This window comes from Eurosta solidaginis, chromosome X (assembly GCF_040869045.1).
Source record: "Eurosta solidaginis isolate ZX-2024a chromosome X, ASM4086904v1, whole genome shotgun sequence".
In the NCBI taxonomy this organism is placed as follows: Eukaryota; Metazoa; Arthropoda; class Insecta; order Diptera; family Tephritidae; genus Eurosta; species Eurosta solidaginis.
The window spans coordinates 13,784,743-13,807,627 of record NC_090324.1 but is presented as its reverse complement, the minus strand read 5'-3'; the positions used below and the strand labels follow the sequence as shown (position 1 = coordinate 13,807,627).

Genomic DNA, 22,885 nt, shown 5'->3' with positions numbered 1-22,885 from the left:
TCGAATAATCGAATTCGAGGCCGATTTTAATGACATAAATGCTGCTCTGCACACTATACACACTCTTGCAATACAGCAAAAAGAGTTGCAAGCTAAGTGGGAAAAGGCCGAGACCGCCTTCGAGGAATTGCTTGACTCTGACACGCTCGACGCTAAGAAAATCGCAGCGGTTAAGATCAAGCATAAAGCGGCATATGCCGTATTCCTGCGATGCATGTCAAACATGGCTGAACTTCAAGCCAAATTGAAGGAGGAAAAAGATAGGGCAGTCAAACCTGAGGGAGAATGCGCACGCGAACACAGTATACGCCTGCCAGCTTGTGATACTGAGGTGTTCAAGGGCGACTACCTATTTTGGCCAACGTTTCGTGACCTGTTCACGGCCATATACAAAAACAACAGTCGCCTAAGCCCGGTAGAAAAGTTGTTCCACCTCAATCAGAAAACTCAAGGTGAGGCAAAGGACATCGTCAAGAAATGTCCCTTGACAAATGAAGGCTTCGAAACAGCCTGGAAAAACCTATGTGAGAGATACGAGAATAAGCGGATTCTCGTAAACTCACAACTACAAATTTTGTTTAATCTAAAAAAGATAGATAGCGAATGCGGCAGCTCTATCAAAACCTTACAGCGCGACATAAATAATTGCTTGGCATCTTTAAAAACACATCAGATCGATGTTTCAAATTGGGATGCGATTATTACCTATTTATGTTCGACGAAATTACCTGAAAATACGTTGGCTCTATGGGAGCAGAGCATTGACCACAAGACGGACATATCCAAGTGGGAGGATATGGACAAGTTCTTGTCAAATCGTTTCCAGACACTTGAAACCGTGTCTGGTTTTACAGGGAATGCCACTTCTAAAGTGCAAAAATCAAACACGTCGCGCCAGTCGACGGAAAACCCTACAAAAAGACTTGGTGCTTTTCAAACCAAAGTAACCAAACAAACAACAAAATCAATGTGTAAAATGTGCAAATCTACGGAGCACAGATTACGCAACTGTTCACGTTTTTGCGATTCAAACCCAGTAGAAAGGATTAAATTCGTCAAATCCACAAATGGATGCCTGAATTGTTTATCCCCAGGACACACAGTGACGAGGTGCACCAGTTCTTACAACTGTTCCAAATGCCACTCTCGTCACCACACGCTCCTGCATGCGGACACACTTCAGCAACCGGCGGTACGAAATCCTTTCAAAGATGCGGATAATGCCCCATCAACTTCGGCACAGGCAAGGAAAAGACAGGAATCGGCACAACCACCTTCCTCTGCGAATCAGAATGTCAAATCCTGCCATGCCAATTCCAGCACAGGCGTGCTATTAGGAACTGCCCGCGTACACATTCACCATTATGGTACCGACTTCTCCGCGCGGGCATTAATTGATTCTGGGTCTGAATGTTCCTTTATAACTGAAAGAATGAAACGCAGAATCAATTTGCCAGCGAGGAAAATGCATGCCCATGTTTCAGTCATCACAAATGCGGTGTCAGCTCAGGTGAAAGAAGCATCCAACATCGAATTACGTTCACCAGTGGATCCCTGCTTCAGCCTGACTACACCCGTACTAGTTCTAACGAAACTCACTGGGAATCTTCCATCCTGCCATATCAACGCAATGACTATGCAGGCATTCCCAGACTTGGTTTTGGCAGACAAGAGGTTCTACGTCAACGAAGACGTAGACCTCATACTTGGCGGAGACATATATCCCCAAATTATAATGAGCGGTATAAAAGAGAATGTGCTAAACACACTCTTAGCCCAAGAGACAGTGTTCGGTTGGATACTAACCGGTCGTATCGAATCACCGAATCCAACGAAGAGCATTATGTCTTTCTACAACGAGGTTACGTTAGACAACCAACTCAAAGCTTTCTGGGAGGTAGAAAATGTACCCAAAAATAAAACATTAAATGAAGATGAAAGGTACTGCGAACAACTATTTAAAGAAACAACGCAGCGAACTGAGAATGGAAGGTACACCGTGTCACTACCATTCCGGCAGGATTACCCTAACAATATTAACTTAGGACCATCCCTGAAGCGTGCATGCTCTCAATTCTTCCGGAATGAGGGGCGGCTAATAAAAAACCCAGATTTAGGAAAAGAATATTTTCGAGTGTTGTCAGAATATGAAACGCTTGGACATATGAGAAAATTAAAAAAGAATATCCCATCCGACGATTCGGATCATTACTTCCTGCCCCACCACGCCGTTATTAAAGCGGAAAGTACCACTACAAAGGTACGCGTCGTATTCAATGCCTCGAGCCCTACGGCCAACGGTAATAGCTTAAATGATATTCTACTCCCAGGCCCAGTTCTAAAAGCCGATCTACCCATCCTTATCTTACGATGGAGACTATACCGTTTCGTCTTCAATAGCGACATCGAAAAGAGGTATCGACAAATTTGGGTGAACGAAAATCACACCAAATTTCAACGTATTGTGCGTCGCACTTCCCCGAATGACCCTATTAGTCTTTACGAATTAAAGACGGTTACCTTCGGAGTGAATTGCGCTCCATATCTCGCGATAAGAACGCTCCTACAGCTGGCAGACGACGTGTCAAACTCACACCCTACAGCGGCTAACATACTACGAGAATACATGTATGTAGATGACGTGTTAGCGGGTGGACATACGATCACATCGACTATTAAAGCCAGAGATGAAATTCGTCAAGTCCTACACTCAGCGGGCTTTCCACTTCGCAAATGGACATCCAATTCAGAGGACATTCTAAGGGACATCCCCAAAGCAGACCTGCTCAATGAAAACTTCCTGGCATTCGAATATACCAGTTCAGTTAAAGCGCTAGGCATTCGATGGAATGCCCTCTCCGATTTATTTTATTTTAAAGCAGGGACGTTGGACAACCCGGAAAACATTAAGAAGAGAGCGATACTATCAGCAATCGCCAAACTTTTCGATCCCTTGGGATGGCTGGCACCAATGGTCATTGTGGCAAAAATACTCATGCAGAGTATTTGGTTGGAAGGCACCGCTTGGGACGAACCAGTATCTACCAGTACGCTGGAACGATGGAAAACCTTCACCGACCAATACCATGAAATCGATAAAATCCGGATACCTAGATGGGTCAACTGTTCTCCAGGAACCGACATCGAGATCCATGGATTTTGTGACGCATCCGAGAAGGCTTATGCAGCAGTCATTTACATGCGTGTCAAAACGGATGATAATGTCTGCACAAACCTACTTCTAGCCAAAACCCGAGTAGCCCCAGTGAAAACTCTTTCTCTTCCACGATTGGAGCTTTGCGGAGCCGTGCTGTTAGCGGAAATCACCGAATCAATTCTCAGGAATCTCAAGTTGGGACCAGTGAAAGTGCACCTGTGGACGGATTCAACGATCGTCCTCGCATGGATAAGGAAACCGCCCTGTTCCTGGTCAACCTTCGTCGCACATCGGATCACCAAGATCATCGACATGGTCGGACTGGCTGCACGTGAACTCAAAGTCCAATCCAGCAGATTTAGGTAGCAGAGGATTACCTGCGTCTGAATTGGTCAACAATTCGTTGTGGTGGCAGGGACCTTCTTGGCTGCAAGAAGACACTTCCCAATGGCCAGCACAAGAAAGTGACTACATCACCTCCGTAGAGGAAAAGAGGGCAAAGACCTGCGCAACAACAACCGTCAATCCTACCGATATTCTTCAACGCTTTTCCGACCTACCTAGGGCTCTACGGGTCTTATCATACGTTATGAGGTTCTACCGAAGAACCCACCCCGAAACAAAAAATTCATTCCAGGTCATGTCGCACCTAATCTCCCCTGATGAAATTAAGGCCACTACACGACTTTTAATTAAAATCTATCAGAAACAACATTATAGTTCCGAATATAATTATCTAAAGGCCGGAAAACCAATTGCAGGGAAAAGTGCAATACTTTCACTTAATCCCTACTTAGACCAAGATGGCAGGGTAGGAGGGCGACTCGGGGCGTCAAAGGACTTAGCCTTTAATGAACGCCACCCAATCCTCCTCCCATACAACTGCAGGTTATCCCGTCTTACAGTCCTAATGTTTCATCAACAAAGTCTGCATGGGGAAAATCAACTCATGTTGCGTCTGATACGCACCCAATACTGGATACCTAACATCAAAACCATGATTAGGGCAACCATTCATAATTGCAAAACCTGCACTATTCACCGAAAACAGGCGCAGTCCCAACTCATGGGTACCCTTCCCTGCGAACGGACTACTTTTACCGGCGCGTTCACCAATACCGGGGTAGACTTTGCGGGGCGTTTCGACATCAAAAGCTACCGCGGTAGGGGATGTCGACTGTTAAAAGGCTACGTATGCCTTTTTGTCTGTTTCTCCACTAAGGCCATCCACTTAGAAGCCACTAGTGACCTTAGTACTCCATGCTTTCTCGCAGCCTTTGCGCGTTTTATCGCGAGAAGAGGATGTCCGAAAAACATCTACTCCGACAATGGTACAAACTTTGTCGGAGCGTCAAGATCTTTACGATCCGAGTTTAAAGCCTTCCTGTCAGAAAGCCGAGACAAAACAGTCTCAAAGTACAATCATCAAGCATTAAGCTGGTATTTTATTCCCGCCGCTGCTCCACATATGGGCGGCTTGTGGGAGGCGGGAGTGAAGAGCTTCAAAACCACTTCAAAAAGATCGCCTCTCCCCATAAGTACACCATGGAGGAGTTCCAAGCCCTTTTGTGCAGGATTGAGGCGTGCCTCAACTCGCGCCCACTCAGCCCAGGGTCAAATGACCCAACGGACCTAGAGCCACTTACCCCAGGCCATTTCCTCACTGGCAGCCATCTACTGGCTCCGCCGGAGCCGGATGCTAGTGAGAGCTCTGCCTCGATGATCAATCGGTGGCAGAAACTCAAAGCCCTCCATCACACTTTCTGCAAGCGATGGAAAACCGAATATCTATCCGAACTTCACAAACGAGTGAAGTGGAAGCATCCCAGACAGAATATAAAAGTAGGAGATCTCGCTGTCCTCAAAGAGGACAACTTATCTCCCAACGAATGGAGGTTAGGTCGAGTTGTCAACGTACACCCCGGCGAAGATGACCGAGTACGCGTAGTCGACCTCAAAACCGAGAAGGGTCAAGTCAGACGACCTTTGGTCAAACTGATCCTTCTTCCACCGGAAGATACGGATTGCGAGAAGGTGACGAGCTCCTAACAAACACTTCCGTTCCTCCATATCCCTACTTTCAAAAAAAAATCAAACCCAGCTCTCGTTCACCCGGAACGAGGCCAACCAACTATCCTAATCAGATCGCCCATCTGCCACCAAACACTTAGTTTTTAATTAAAAAAAAAAAAAAACCAACCCAAATTCACTCTCTCACCTCGAACGAGGACACAAGAAACAACCCCAATTCACTCGCTCACCCAGAGCGAGGACATCATAAAGCCTACCGCAGAAGGGCGAACCGATCTGCCACAGAAGCTAAGGGCCTTCGGCCTTTCATATTTTCAAACTTCCAACAAGTCAACCCAAATTCACTCGTTATCCCATAACGAGGACACTAGAAAGCCTACCGCAGAAGGGCGAACCGATCTGCCATAGACAACCTTTGCACTCGATGGTGCGCAACGAGGCCCATAGCAAACCTAACGCAGACCCAAGATCTGACACAGAACACCTATGCATCACCAAAAGGCGCGAGACCAACAGACTGTATCAAGATCCATCCCATCACCCAAAATCTTGAAATAACTATTAAAAAGGGGGGGAACCTTCCAGAAATGAACACTAACCTCAAAAGGCGCTGATTTATCCACTACTTTTCCCCCCTTGAAAAATGGGATCACAGAATACATCCAAATGTCCTACCTCAAGATGATCAAAACGTTCACATTTAAAAGTATTTTCAATTCGCAAATTCATGTATCATCTGGAGGAAAATGGACCGTACCTGTGAGGATTCTTGAATGATCATTGACGATCAATATGTCAAAACCCTTTCCTTCCTACTGGATATCATTACAAAATTTAACGTTAATGGGTGGACAGTCCCTTTCTGATCATATTCGTCAACATATTTTTAACAAGAATAAAGCCATTATTCAGTCAATCAAAATAGGGCGGAAATATTCAGAAAGTTGAAGGAAACATGATTTGAAATCCTCGATCACCAAAAGCAAACACATTTGATTCCAATATGAGTCCCAACTGTGATTGGAAGGCGATACTCAGTTTCCTTTTTGATCATTAAAAGTATTCATATTTGATTATTTCTTCTGTTAACTTGTATGATAATTCATTATGTATTCAGAAGGAGTAATCAAAAGTTAAGCACCCAAGTGCTGAGTGGGCAATAGCTCTTAGATGGTGAATGGGATTAAGGAAATACGTGAGATAGCGACTACTAATTAGAACGACTGGAGTGACAAATTCCAAATTATCGTTTCACCGAACAAGAACCTCTAAAAAAAAAAAAAAAAAAAAAAAAACCCCCACCCTTTTTTTCTTATTTCTGATTTTATAAAATCGACAGCAGTTTTGAACTTGAGTCAAAAAGCTCAAAGTAAATACAATAATTCTAACTCAACCACTCACCGAAACGGGCGTAAGCTGTTTCCTCGAATTGCAGACTTCCGATACGAGCGCGCAATTTGCTCCATTTCGGCTGAGGAATACGGGAATGTACGTGTGATCAATAAACGATGAACTAAATCCAAAAAAAGGAACACATCCAAGTTTCACATAAAAGCTATATATATTTCCACATCTTACCGTATAACGCTGCCCCGATTCACTGCGATATAAAACATCATGCCTGGTGATCATACCGTCACGCTCAAATTGGATTCCAGAACGCACTCGTCTAAGTTCAAACATTTGGCCTCCTAAGACCAATCCCAAATGCACGCACATTGTCCATAGGGCGCGTCTCATCATAGCCCAATAGTTTGCTACCTTTTGCTTTCAGCGACATATAAATCATAAACTCTTGATACACTACCGGCACCGAATCTTTGCGTAGCAGTACATCGAATTCTACCATATCTGCGCCACTTTCAACCGCATTCTTCCACCAAGCTATTGTATGCTCACGTGTCACATAATCTTTTGCTTTGAAGCTTGTACCCGCGCCCTGATGTCGCATATCTAAACCCGTCCACTCGGGATTCCAATAACGCGACTACGCCACACTGCCATGATGTCGACTTGACTAACTCATGCTCTGGTGTTTCTTCTGAGGAAAAGGTTTTATGATACGCTTCAGGGTGCTCACTGCGTAAGTGATCCATAATATTACCTAGTTTGAACGGTGGTAAAATCAAACATTTTTTTTATTTGACGGTAGAGTGGTCGGAATGGGGTAAAACAATATGCTCTTGTAAGGCTAGAGACTGCAAATTTGTCAGTCGGTGACAACAGTCGGGAATCGAAACCTTTTCATCTACCTCATACCGGTGCTTGATGATGGCTTAAGTGAATCTGTAGCTCCAGCATAATCCCACGCCATGCATCGCCTTATAACCCACAAGTACATTGCTTTGACTATTCACCTCCATAATCGACGGGGGTAAAGTCTCACGTACTCTAACAACATAAGCCTCAATAGCCTCTTATGGAGCAATTAAAAGTTCCGATTCATACGCATTTGATGTACCCCAACTGTCTTCCCTTGGCTCTAAATTGCTTATTATATTTGACTATATTTTTGTCATGCGGTATTATAACTTGTGCACTATCATTCAATACACTTTATAACCATTCCCATCTTTTGGACTATGCGACGCAGTAACCATTACACCACCTAAACAATTGAAATGACGTATTGGCAAGGGCACTAAAGGGTTGCTACCAATCGTTTAGAGGTCAACTGTAAAGCCGGCGTCTATAAATATATTTGCAGATAACTCAGCAAATCGTTTACTATTATGACGTCCATCATAGCCAAAACCCATAGCGCGTGTGTTTTCGTTAGTTGAATTGAACTTTCATATAAGTGGCCAAGCCTTGCGCGGTTTGTGCTATGACAAGATCTTTCATACCATTGAAGCCAGCTCGCATTTTACCACGTAGGCCGGCTGTACCATATGCTAAGCGCGTACTTAAAAGATCATTTAATTTTATCCAAGTGCTTGCAACATTAAGTGATTGGATTTCGTAGTTTTCCCGTTTTTATCCCATTTTCAGCCACCGGTCGATAGCTTCACGTAATTCAGAAGCCACTTTATATAAATGTTCATTTGTTGCCTTATCAGCGAAAAAAAACATGCCTTGTAAATAATTAATTTTAGTTTAATGGTTGAGTTTTGGTATTTGCTTTTCTTCTTCTTGATGATTTTATGGGACTTGTGCTGACAATCAAATGAAGAATTTCACAGGCCAAAAGCTTGTAAGTCATTATGTTCTAGTAAACCAGTGATGGTATGAAAAAGCATTTCCACCGCCAATTCACATATTTCAAATAACACGCTGTATATTGCATTTTGTCTATAGTTTGTTGTTAGTTTCATTTCCTACCTTACGTACACGGCAGATTATTGCAAAATAGTGCTGTACCAATCAAGTAATAACGCGGAAACCAAACTAATACAGAACCAGCCTTCGAACGCAATTTTATTTGATCAAATGTCTTGGGCAACTGATACACCGCAAACCAATAAAGGCATGGTGTAGGTGAGCACAATAAAAGCGTAGATATCTGCACTGTACGAAGAATGTGAAAAACACTGTAAGCAGTAGCGCACGCAGCACCAACGCCAGCGATTTATATTCTTTAAAAGTTGCACAATAGGATAATTTGGCAATAATGTGCTTAGGAAAACTCTTAAAGTATTTGACGCAGTGATAGAGAAGGAACGCAAGCACCGGTAGTGCTAAGATAAAACCTGGTAATTGGTTTACTTCATATTAACGTAAAAAAACCAACATTCCAATAATGCGACTGTATATATGAATATGGGAATGGAAATGTCTTATCACACCATGGCGAATGTTCAGGTTTTCTCTGACCAGCCAAAATATAAATTCCTTTTACGTCCATAATCCAATACCGCTGATGTATGTACTATTGTACGATAGGACATAAAAAAAAAAATTGTTCGAATGCATAGAAATAGAAGAATGTTAAAGGCATTAAAGCCGCTAGGATGCAAGTCACCAGTTTCAATGTGGTAAAACAATGGTATGTCTTCTTGACATGATTAACTATGCTGTGACGTAGCATAAAATATATAGGATATCCAACATCACTAACCTGCAAAGAAAAAATTCATTAATAAAGTGCACAAATGGGCATCGAAAAAATGTGACAACTGACAGCGTGGCCGGCGCCGCAGTTGGAGCACCTCTTTTGCGATGCCGGTAATCAAAAAAAAAACAAACAAACGATAACCCCGATGTCCTGTCCCAACTGCACCTGAAAATGTAAGGAAATTAATAACTAATAAGAAAACGAAAGAAAATTTGTTTATAACAAGAAATAAAAGAAAATATTAAAAGTTACTTACCATATTTCCTCCTCACTAATCACCAGCACCGTACTCCAGCCACGCATTAAAATGAATTGAATGAAGAAACGGCAAAGAGGTTTACCGTTTACTTCAATTCAGTTGAAAATTCCAGTCTCTACAAGAAATGATTGTTCATTTTGTTTTTGTATTTCGCCGTGGGCATAATTATGTATGTATGTTTGTATACGTTGTCTCTCACACGATGTAGTGCTGCACAAAATGTGCAGGCAGGTACCGAAAGCCCGCAAAACACAAAATCGGGATCGGCCTTTTTGACCCATACTGACATATCGGGCAGTCCGAAAACATACTTCCGCACAAAAATGAAGGAAGAAATCTCATTCAAAATTAATTACACCCTCATTCAAAAAAACAAAAAGAAAAAAACAAAAAAATGTTTTTTTTTAGTTTTTTTTTCCTGATTTCTTTTGCCGTCGGCACTGCTTATTCTTTTCTGGCTGGGGGCAGGACTTGTTGTTTTTCAACAACAAACATCACAAACAGTCATTATAAGGGCTCGGTACAAAAACAATACGGGTCCCGAAATAAAAGAATCCCGACACGACAAAATCCCGAAATGGAAAAAAGTCAACTGTTTCTACCGGCCTAGTGTGCTACTGCCCCAGTGACCTAGTTTTTTTTCAAGGGCAAGCAAATACATATATGTATATATATTCGCACGCCACAAATTCACCATACCAGCTGTCCGCTGACCAATAAATACACGACAGGGTTGCACGCCATCTCAAAATGGTACGTGCAGATAGAACGCGTCGTTGAGAACGCATCGCCAATCTGCATGCAAGCACCGGCAGTTGGTACACTTTCCAATTTAATTACGATTTGCGCTGCTCGTCATGAGCTTTCGCGCAAAATTAAATACATACCTTCGTCGGCCCCTACGCTTCGCTTTAAACTCGCTTTTATTCATCTATTTTAATATACGTTTTTGTAATAAAACACCTTCGCTTCACCCAACCAACCTCATGGCCACTCGCCCTGGCACATCCATAAAATGCCGCAGTCGACCTGAGAGCGACAGGACACGTTATACTCTGGAACGGAGACCTCGGCCTCTTCGTCCAGCCCAGAAAAACCTCAAAACCCTCGAGTCTGGAACGGCGACCTCTGCCTCTTCGTCCAACCAACAAAAAAACCGCAAATCTGGAATGGAGACCTCGGCCTCTTCGTCCAGCCTTACTGGCCATCGACTATACACATATTACATTCTGAATTTCTATATTTATGTATAATTCAATGGCAAGAAATATTCACTGTTAACTGTTCATAACCGCTAATTTTACAAATCTTAGCTCAGGTGGCATGCGAAGCAAGTCGGATGGGATTCCCGGCCATTTTGCGTCGTCAGACGAACTCCTCATCTAGATTAAGTTTAGTGTGTAAGTCTTATATTCATTTATATTCATTTTCCTCGTTTCAGTGGAGGTCGTTGGCGGAAAACGATGTTGCGCATCGCAAGGGGGGCCGGCATGTTTAGGCAGGATGCCTAACTTTTTCCGCATCTGTCTGCGATCCCCCCAATGCAACCCTGCGAATCGATACTCGATACTCGAATTAATTTGTAACCACCCACACCATCACCGCCACATGCATGTGCATGCATGTACATGTACGTGTATGTGTGTTATTTGTCAGCACTCATGCATATGCATGTCGGGGTTGATGTGTGGGTGCCTTTCCCCTCCAAAACGGAGGATTTTGCGGGTCAACGGTTGTAGCTTGCTATACAACTGGCCTCTTTGATTTCAACAGCCAACCAGCTAACATCTGCCGCCAGCGATCTCCTCTGTGTTCCAGCATATTCAGGTAATATTGTAACAAGTTTATTTTACCTCTACCCAATAAAGTGCATTTTTATAACGAGGAAACTCCTCCCGTGTTCTTCTTTATTTCCTTTTGAGTGCATCATCCATTGAGCGAGATCGACCCTTGTACGCCTACCCACTGCCGGTTTACGACGCACTCAGGCCGACCACTACCAGTTTGGTTATTAAACTATTCGTTGCACAGTTTGTGTGCTATTGTGAAGAACTTCAATAAAGGCCATTTTTCCATTATTCAATATTGGAGTTATTTATTCAACAGTTTAGCGATACGAACCTAGCAGAAGGGCAAATAAGAGGATTTGCAGCAAATTCGTTACAATTGGTGTCAGAAGAGGAATTGTTGAATAAATTCCAGAGGACACAAAGGACATGGCAAAGTTCAGTGAATTGAAGATCCAGCAACTAAAGAAGGAGTTGGAGAGCCGTGGATTGAATGCAAGCGGCGTTAAACTTGAACTTCAGGCACGGCTACGAGAGGCAATAGAATCAGAAGGAATTGATGTGAAGAGTATGACTTTCATCTTGATGGCGAAGAAATAACAAAAATGGAAGAAACACCGCAGACAATGGCGAACAGAGACCTGAACATGATATTGGCTGCAATATCGGCACAAATGACCGAAATGTCATCACAAATATCTACCAACATGTCATCACAATTGGAATCACAGGAGACACGTATAACATCCAAGATGGAAACTCAACTGGAAGAACAGAAAACGTATATGTCATCACAGATGGAATCACAGGAGACACGAGTTGCAACTAATTCGCCCAGTTGTTTCAGCAAGCAATACGAAGATAAAAACTCCATCTTTTGACGGTTCTGTTCCTTTCCAGGTCTTCAAGCTACAGTTTGAGAAGACCGCAGCAGTGAACAACTGGAATGCGGAAGATAAAGTTGCTGCACTGTTCGTCGCATTGAAGGGGCCAGCAGCGGAAATACTACAGACGATTCCCGAAGGAGAACTGAACAATTACGAAGCATTGATGGCTGCTGTAGAACGACGTTATGGAAGCGAGCATAGATAACAGATATTCCAAGTTAATGAGTATTTTAAAAGGGAGTGGGTCTTAGTTCTATAGGTGGACGCCTTTTCGAGATATCGCCATAAAGGTGGACCAGGGGTGACTCTAGAATTTTTTTGTACGATATGAGTATCAAATGAAAGGTGTTAATGAGTCTTTTAAAAGGGAGTAGGCCTTATATCTATAAGTGGACGCCTTTTCGAGATATCGCCATAAACGTGGACCAGGGGTGACTCTAGAATGCGTTTGTATAATATGGGTATCAAACGAAAGGTGATAATGAGTATTTTAAAAGGGAGTGGGCCTTAGTTCTATAGGTGGACGACTTTTCGAGATATCGCCATAAAGGTGGACCAGGGGTGACTCTATAATGTGTTGGTATGATATGGGTATCAAATTAAAGGTATTAATGAGTGTTTTAAAAGGGAGTGGTGGTAGTTGTATATGTGAAGGCTTTTTCGAGATATCGACCAAAATGTGGACCAGGGTGACCAGAACATCATCTGTCGGGTACCGCTAATTTATTTATATATGTAATACCACGAACAGTTATCCTTCCAAGATTCCAAGGGCTTTTGATTTCGCCCTGCAAAACTTTTTCATTTTCTTCTAGTTAATATGGTAGGTGTCACACCCATTTTACGAAGTTTTTTTTTCTAAAGTTATATTTTGCGTCAATAGACCAATCCAATTACCATGTTTCATCCCTTTTTTCGTATTTGGTATATTATTATGGACAGACGGTCGATTGTGTATAAAAACTGGTAGTGGCTTCAACCGATTTCGCCCTTCTTCGCAGAAACCCGTTACCGTCCTAGAATCTTAGCCCCTACCAAATTTCACAAGGAATGGTAAATTTTTGTTCGACTTATGGCATTAAAATTATCCTAGACAAATTAAATGAAAAAGGGCGGAGCTACGCCCATTTTGAGAATTTCTTTTATTTTTGTATTTTGTTGCACCATACCATTACTGGAGTTGAATGTTGACATGATTTACTTATATACTGTAAAGATATTAACTTTTCTTTTAAAATTTGACTTTAAAAAATTTTTTTTTAAAAAGTGGGCGTTGTTGTTCTCCGATTTTGCTAATTTTTATTAAGCATACATATAGTAATAAAAGTAACGTTCCTGCCGAATTGTATCATTATATCTTCAACGACTGCCAAATTACAGCTTGCAAAACTTCTAAATTACCTTCTTTTAAAAGTGGTCGGTGCCACGCCCATTGTCCATAATTTTACTAGTTTTCTATTCTGCGTCATAAGTTCAACTCACCTACCAAGTTTCATCGCTTTATCCGTATTTGGTAATCAATTATCGCACTTTTTAGATTTTTCGAAGTTTTCGATATCGAAAAAGTGGGCGTGGTTATAGTCCGATATCGTTCATTTTAAATAGCGATCTGTGATGAGCGCCCAGGAACCTACATACCAAATTTCATCAAGATACCTCAAAATTTACTCAAGTTATCGTGTTAACGGGCGGACGGACGGACGGACATGGCTCAATCGAATTTTTTTTCGATACTGATGATTTTGATATATGGACGTCTATATCTATCTCGATTCCTTTATACCTGTACAAAAAACTGTTATCCAATCAAAGTAAATATACTCTGTGAGCTCTGCTCAACTGAGTATAAAAATTACTAAATAACCTGATAACCTGAAAGGCACGCTTACGTGAATAGTACAATACAGTTTTTTTGAATTAAAAGATAATTATACATTTTATTTTTAAGTTAAATTAATTGATATGACAGGGGTGAAGGAATTACTATTCATAGAACAAAGGAGTGAAATTACAATTAAATAAAGAGAATCTTTTAGATGAAAATAGTGTTGCTTTTTCGGGTATTTAGTTGGTTAAAATATTACAAAAAGTGTAATTATAGTTATAACATTTCGTTACAGGAGTCATTTAAACAAATTTTATTGTATTGTATTGTATAATTTTTATTTTCTCGTAAATATTTACAATTTCTAGAGTGTTACAATATGAAATAAAAATACAAAAAAGAAAATAGATAATGATATTACATGCTCATTCAAAGAGCAGAGGAAATGCCATTTCATTCGTTTAGTATTATAAAAGCTTGTGATTGTGAACTGATTTACAGGTGAGTCGTCACTAAGGAAATATTTAACACTTCGTTGGAAGAATTAGTTGAAACTGCAGTATACTTGTAGGTAAAATTTGTAAAAAGTAATTGAATTTAAAATTTCGAAAAAGTATATAGGTATGAATTGGTAAAAATCTCAAAAATGTGGTAATCACGGACGCACCGCTTTATTCTAAAAAATCTAATTTGGTTCTTCACGGAACCACCGCATATATCAAAAAAGTTAATTGGTTTTTAACGGAACCACCGCATGTATCAAAAAAATCTTAGTTGTTTTTCACGGAACCACCGTTTATATCAAAATTCCAAAATTTACAGATTACACGTAACCTGCTTATCTAGTTCACTCAGTTTTATATGGTAAAAATTTTGTTGGAAAATGAACGTATTAACGAAACTCTACCTGGAGTAAGAGAAATTTTAAATGGAAGATTTGTGAGATGATGATGGAAAATATGAGAATTTGTAAAATGAATTGATAACTTTTAACTTAGAGATTTGAAAATATGAAAAATTTGAAGAAAATGTAAATTTGTAAAAATGAGTTGAAAAATTTGAGAAAAAATAAAAATTGCAGACTTGAAAATGTTGATATTTATAAAATGGTTTGAAATTTTTTTTTTCAAAAATTGTTGAAAACTGAGGAAGTATTAGTGATTAAGTTTACAATTTGGACACACGCACCGTTGTTATCAAAAAAAAATGTATCATAGTTAATGCGGATATTTAATAGAAATTGTAATTTTTCGTATACATATATGTAGTAAAACTTGTAGGCAAAATAAATTAATTTTTATTAATACATACATATATTAAAACCTATAGTATACTTATGTTGCCGCTGGTGTTAAAGCTGTGGCTGCTGCTATGATGGTTTCCGCTGTTGCTGCTAGCTATCGCTGCCGATGGTGTTTGCTGCTGCTAGGCTTCGCTGCTGAGGGTGTTAGTTGCTGCTGACGTTCGCTGCTGCTGGCGGTGGTACAGGTTGCGGACCCGTTATTTGAGTGGCGTGGGTTTTTCCGGTTTTTTCTATGCCGTTATTTGGGATGTATTCGACGAAAACGTGGTTAACTCTTCCAACTCACCCTTAAAATTGTATGCCCACATCCAAATTTCAATTTAATTTTCAGGCAATGGTAAATGTGGTGGTATATTTGGTTTTTGTAGGTTAGGTTTTAAAAATGTGTGTAATATTTCGTCACCGCCCCTGTACCACCGTCACGGTCGCCATATCGCACATATATTCGTATGTTTTGCATTTGTATTTAGGTAGCCGAACTCACCGTCTATATAGCCTTCGTTTGAAGCAAACCAGACAGAAACTTGCTGGTTGCTTTATCTCCTACCTCAAAATTTCGTCGTGGAGGACGCCGCCTCCAAAGGGTAGCTATGTGGGTGCCTCTGAGGGTGGATGCCTCGGAGGTCACCTACATCCATTGTAATATTGTTGTGTTTTTCCACTTAAATAAAACTCGCGTTTTAAATATATTTTATTAACACACGCCTGTGCGCCAAGCGAGTAAGTTAATTAATTAATTTTTCTATTTCTTCTCCTTTTTTCTCTACTTTATATTGGCCGCAACACATCTGTGTTGTCAATAAATAGCGCTGGCAGATGTATTTGTATTAAAGCTAAATGCCTTTTTATAGGTATGGTGAATATCTTCTTACAATTGCTTACAATTGAAAAGATATAAATATGTATAAGGAAAAAGTATAATATGTATAATAAAACAAAAAATTCAAAATTACAGATGTCAAAGTACTTTCATGAAATGGAAAAAGAAAAAAAAAAAACTCGATGCTAATGGACACAGGTACTTATGTATATTATAGGTCTGAAAAGAATTTTAAATGCCTTCATGATTGAAACCAAGTAGCCACTGCTTCACTTCCCTCAGAAACGCTGGTAGCCTTCTAATGAGTCGTATTTCAGCAGGTAGTTTGTCATATAGATTACATGATACGATGGTGTAGAAGTTACGAAAAAGTGTGGTGCGAAAGCTAGTCACGATATGACCCGACGGTATACCCAAAATCATTCAGGAATGAAGTGTTAACAAATGATCCCGAAATAGTCCTGAGATGACTCTGGCGGGATCCCGAATACCACCTAGAAGTGATCCCGGAATAGTACCGAAAAAGTCCCAAAATAATCCCGACGTTATCCCGGACGGATCCCGAAAACTATACAGAAATGATCCCGGAAGAGTCCCAGAATGATAACGAAATAGGCCCAAAAAAATCCCGATTTCACTCCGACAGGATCCCGGACGGATCTCGGAAACCATCCAGAAAGGCCCGAAATAACCCTGACATTGTCCAGAAAAAGTCCCTAAATTCCCCGACAGGATACCAGACAGAACCCGAAAACTTCCCAGATATGATCCCGGAAGGGTGCCAAAATAATACCGAAATAGTCCCGAAATGGTCCCGAAAAGGTCCCGATATGACCCGACGGGATACCCAAAACCAAGTGGAGTGTGTCACTGCTCACTTTGTAAGCCCTCGACTTATTTGACCCATTGATTTTGTAATATTGGTGAAGTTATGATGTCTAAAAATTGTTAAAAAGTAATTATTCCCCATTTCCATGTTCGAAAAAAAATTTGCCAGTAGACTACTGTCTTTGTCTCAAATTTCATCAAAATCCGTGAAGCCGTTCTGGCGTGATTCAGTCACAAAAACGAATTTTTACAATAATTAAATTATAACTGTTCCTAGGTGGCGAGTACATCCCCCATTTTGAAAAAATATAGCTGGTAGATCCTTCTAGACTATTGTCTATATGTGTGCTGGATTTAATCCAAATCCGTCCACCCGTTCTTGAGTGATTGAGTCACAAAGACAAACATACAAACATCCAAACATCTAAACTTTCCCATTTATAATATATACTAGCCTTTACCCGCAGCCCCGTTCGCAAGGAGAAAATAAAGTATAAAAATAACTAAATAACCTGATAACCTGAAAGTCACGCTTACGTGAATAGTACAATACAGTTTTTTTTTAATTAAAAGATTATTATACATTTTATTTTTAAGTTAAATTAATTGATATGACAGGGGTGAAGGAATTACTATTCATAGAACAAATGAGTGAAACTACAATTAAATAAAGAGAATTTTTTAGATGAAAACAGTGTTACTTTTTCGGGTATTTAGTTGGTTAAAATATTACAAATAGTGTAATTATAGTTATAACAGTTCGTTACGGGATTCATTTAAACAAATTAAAAAAAGAACGAACAAGTGAAGGTGTCTAAGTTCGTGTGTAACCGAACATTATATACTCAGCGTGAGCTTCAATTGTACATTTCATTTCAGATAAATTACTTTTCTACATAACACGTGGCACCGCCCGTTTAAAAAAAATTTCTCCCCATTTCCTCTTACAATAAAACTTGAAAGTGAAATATCATTGATTCAAAACTATTTTTTGGTAAGGTATAGCTTATTATTCTAGTCTACGACCCTTTTAAACTTGTTTTATATCTAAGTTGCCGTGGTCTTTAACCGATCCCGCCCATTTTTTATAGAAATATTGTCTGCTATAAGGAAAATATATGTACACAATTTCATTACGATATGTTAATTTTTCTTCGAGTTATGGCTCCCGAAACATAGAAATTTGCTTAGTCATAAAAGGGGCGGTGCCTCACCCATTTTTTTAAATTTGTAGTTTTTCCTATTTATTGTAAGAAATCCACGTGGGAAATGAAATACCATTGATATAAAGCTCTTTTTTCAAAGATATAGCTTATTTTATTCGTGCGCGACCCTTTTAAAAATCTTTTATATAAAAGTGGGCGTGGTCCTTAACCGATTTCGTTAATTTTTCTTCAAAGCATTCCCTACAGTAAAGGCAACCTCTCTGCCGGATTTTGTTACGATAAGTTTAGCGATTTTTGATTTATGATTAATAATTTTTTAGATGAAAATAGTGTTGCTTTTTCGGGTATTTAGTTGGTTAAAATCTTACAATAAGGTTAATTATAGTCATAACAGTTCGTTGCAGGAGTCATTTAAACAAATTAAAAATAGAACGAACAAGTAAAGGTGTCTAAGTTCGGGTTAACCGAACATTATATACTCAGCGTGAGCTTCAATTGTACATTTCATTTCAGATAAATTACTTTACTACATAACACGTGGTACCGCCCGTTTAAAAAAAATTTCTCCCCATTTCCTCTTACAATAAAACTTGATAAGTGAAATATCATTGATTCAAAACTATTTTTTGCTAAGTTATAGCTTATTATTCTAGTCTACGACCCTTTTAAATTTGTTTTATATCTAAGTTGCCGTGGTCTTTAACCGATCCCGCCCTATTTTTTCTAGAAATATTTTCTGCTATAAGGAAAATATGTGTACACAATTTCATTACGATATATTAATTTTTCTTCGAGTTATGGCTCCCGATACATAGAAAATTGCTTAGTCATAAAAGGAGCGTGTCCACGCCCATTTTTCAAATTTGAAATTTTCCCCATTTATTGTTATAAATGCACTTGGGAAATGAAATACCATTGATATAAAGCTCCTATTTGCAAAGATATAGCTTATTTTATTCGTCCGCGACCCTTTTAAAAATCTTGTATATGAAAGTGGGCGTGGTCTTTAACTGATCTCGTCCATTTTTCGTAGACATGTTTCCTGCTATAGGGAACATCTGTGTATCCAATTTTATTACGATCCGTTAATTTTTCTTCGAGTTATGGCTCCCGAAACATAGAAATTTGCTTAGTCATAAAAGGGGCGGTCCCACGCCCATTTTTTTTAAATTTGAAGTTTTTTTTATTTATTGTTATAAATCCACGTGCGAAATGAAATACCATTCATATAAAGCTATTTTTTGCAAAGATATAGCGTATTTTATTCGTCCGTGACCCTTTTACAAATATTTTATATAAAAGTGGGCGCGGTCCTTAACCGATTTCGTAAATTTTTCTTCAAAGCATTCCTTATAGGATTTTGTTACGATAGGTTTAACGATTATTGATTTATGAATAATAATATTCAGGGTCATTTCGGGACTATTAGGTGATCATTTGAGGACCTTTCCGGCATCACTTCTGAATGGTTTTCGGTATCCGTTCGGGATCCCGTCGGAATCATTGCGGGACTTTTTCGGGATCATTTGGGGACCCTTCCGGCATCATATTTGGATGGTTTTCGGGATTCGTCCGGGATCCCGTCGGGGTCATTTCGGGACTTTTTCAGGGCTAATACGGGATCATTTGGGGATCCTTTAGGGACGTTTCGTGACTTTTTCTGTATTATTCTGGGATCATTCATCATAAAAGTGAGAAACGCTTTGCTCCACATCAGCATTAAATGTTGGCCACACTATTCGAGATAGATCACGATTTAATTTTTTAAAATTGGCCTTCGCAAAGTCGAAGCGATAACTGGAGTCGTATCGTTTATTTCCGCTGTTACAAGCATAATTTACAACTTCGTAAACTATTGTGAGGGAAGGGTGGTAAGCATCTTCAGGTTCAATAATGGGTTCGCATCGACTAATGGAATATTTAGATTCATCATCCACAAAGGCTAAATCCAACACTCTTCCGAATTTATTCGATTGGATGTTGATTTGTTGAAGGCACAGCTCAGACATTCCGTCTAAAAATTCATTGTTGGAAGACTTTGGCGAAACTGGTACGATATTAAAGTCAGAGATGCACCATGATATGTGTGGCATATTGAAGTCACCCAAGACAATAATGGAATCGGAAGGCTTTAGCATCGAATTAACAGTTCTTAGCAAGGAAATGTGATTCATATAAACGCACAGTTCAGAAGATGGCGGGATATAACAGATGGCCAAATAAATGTGGATATTTGCTAGTTGTGTGCGTATGCACAAGAACTCAGTTGTATCGGTGGCGGTTACGCAAATCTCTTCAGATGGTATTGAAGAGTGTACAGCAAGCAGAACCCCACCTCCAACCCTGTTCAGGCGGTCATTTCGATATATCTGGTAGTCATTACAGAGGATCTCTGAGTCAAAAACATGAGGTTTCAGCCAGGTTTCGGTTAAAGCAATTATATCGTAGCTTGAGTTAAATGATTTTAAAAACAGTTCTGTTAACTTGGTGTTTAAGCCTCTAACATTTTGGTAAAGTATATCTAAAGCAGATTTTTCGTTCAGTTTTTTGACTCAGTGTTATTAACAGGGATCTTTGCCAAGTTTGGAACACTCTTATTCCGCCTATATTCAAATTCCCGCACAAGTGCCCCAGAGGGCCAAAAATCGTTACTCAAGATAGTGTCAAAATGGTCAATAGGTACATCTAATCTAAAGGAAGATACGTTTCTTTCATAACTAAAATTAAATTTCCGAATTGTTACGTCATGGGTTTTCCTTTTTGAGAAGATATACGATTTCAGATCCTCCTCAGTAGTATCCCTCTCGAATCTTGACACGAATATCGATTTTTTAGGAGGGACTACAACCAACTTCCTAGTTCCAGGCTCAGTCGCCTGAGAACGGTTTGCAGGTTCAATATTTTTTCTAGCTGCTAGTTTTGTTGGAGGTGCCTTTGATGTTGAAGGCTCTACTGTAAGAGGACTTGGAGATGCTAAGTTTATTAATTCTATCGTGCTAGGTGTAGGAACGATTGGGTTCTGGATGTTTTGAACGGGGTCTAGGGTCAATACGCCAGCCGAGACATCAGTTCGTTTTCGTTTGCTGTCACGACTGTCGCTGTTAGCATTAGCAGCTGAATCGGTAATACATTTGAAAGTTTTAAACAAGTTTTCATAATACTTGAATTTATCCCCTAATGTAGAAAGTTCCTTACCGATTTCTGAGAATGCGTTTCGGGTATGTTTGAAAAGCTTAAAAAGATCCACTTCGGTGGATCTGCATTTCAAGCACGACCAACGCACACCCTTGTTATCGTTGATCGCATCGCATTTAGGGACCCTTCCTGGATATTTTCTGGATAGTTTTTGAGATCCGCCCGGGAGCCCGTCAGGGTCATTTCGGAACCTTTTCGGGATCATTTTGGTACCCTTCAGGGATCATTTCTGTGTGGATCTCTGGATAAGTCTAGAATCGTGTCGTTGTCATTTCGGATTTTTCTTTGAACTATTCCGGAAACTTTTGGAGGCCCTTCCGGGGCATTTTGGATGGCTTTCGGGATCCATCAGCGATAGCGTCAGAGTTATTTTGTGGCTTTTTATGGAAAATTTCGGGATCATTTGGGGATCCTATCGAGGTATCAGCGCATTTAGTTCTTTTTTTACACAATTAATAAAAATAAAATGCATTAAACAGAAACAAAATTTTAAACAGATAACTTGATAAGCAGAACGTGAATAGCCCATATATTTCATTTTCTCCTTGCGGACGGGGCCGCAGGTAAAGTATATATTATAAATGGGAAAATTTGGATGTTTGGATGTCCAGACGTTTGTGTTTGTGCCTCAATCACGCAAGAACGGCTGGACAGATTTGGATGAAATTTGGCTCACGTATAGCCAGTAGCCTAGAAGGATCTACTAACTATATATTTTTGAAAAAGGGGGAGGTCTCCGCCCCCTAGGAGCAGTTTAAATTTAATTATTATATTTTTTCGTCTTTGTGACTGAATCACGCCAGAACGGCTTCACGGATTTTGATGAAATTTGGGACACAGAAAATAGTCTGCTAGCGAAATTATTTTCGGACATGGAAAGGGGGGTGGGTTCCCACGACCCCTTCGAAAAATTACTTTTTAATAATTTTTACACATTATAACTTTACCTTTACTGATCTTCACAATATTACAAACTCAATAGGTCAAAAAAGTCGAGGGCTTACAAAATGAGCAGTGACACCCTCCGCCCCCCCCCCCCTTCTCTTCCCGCTGGTGTAAAATCTATAAATTGTTATAACTCAATATAAATGTTCTCCTAAATCAATAATTTTTAGTATATGGCTCATACAGATCGAGACCTAAACAATTTTGGAAAAACGATCGGTGGTGCTCTCCGTCTCATCCCGCCATCCACCCTCCTTCAATTGTTTTTGTTAGCACGCTTTTATTAGCTTTATCTGTATGTTTATTTATAACTTTCGCTCCAACACGTCTGCTGCCTTATTAACATGGTTTTATAGTTAGCTTCACCTTATTTGTAATCCCGTCAGGGTCATATCGAAACCCTTCCGGGATCATTTCTGGATGGTTTTCGTGATCCCGTTCGCGTAAGTTCGGCACTTTTTCCGGAAGATTTTGAGGCCCTTCCGCCATCATTTCTGGATGGGTTTCGGAATCCGTCCGGCATCCCGTCTGGGTAATTTCGGGAATTTTTATGGACTTACTTACTTACTTAATTGGCGCTTAACCGTCTAAACGGTTATGGCCGTCCAACAAGGCGCGCCAGTCGCTC

General features: G+C 40.0%; 1 protein-coding gene and 1 pseudogene across 10 annotated transcripts in view; both read right to left on the bottom strand.

The window, feature by feature from the left end:
- Positions 1–22,885, bottom strand: part of LOC137234572 (plasma membrane calcium-transporting ATPase 2-like) — a 2,440,841-nt gene that overhangs the window by 408,645 nt on the left and 2,009,311 nt on the right. The gene's annotated exons all lie outside the window — the stretch shown is intronic.
- On the bottom strand, positions 8,046–15,941 carry LOC137234358 (GPI mannosyltransferase 2-like; annotated as a pseudogene).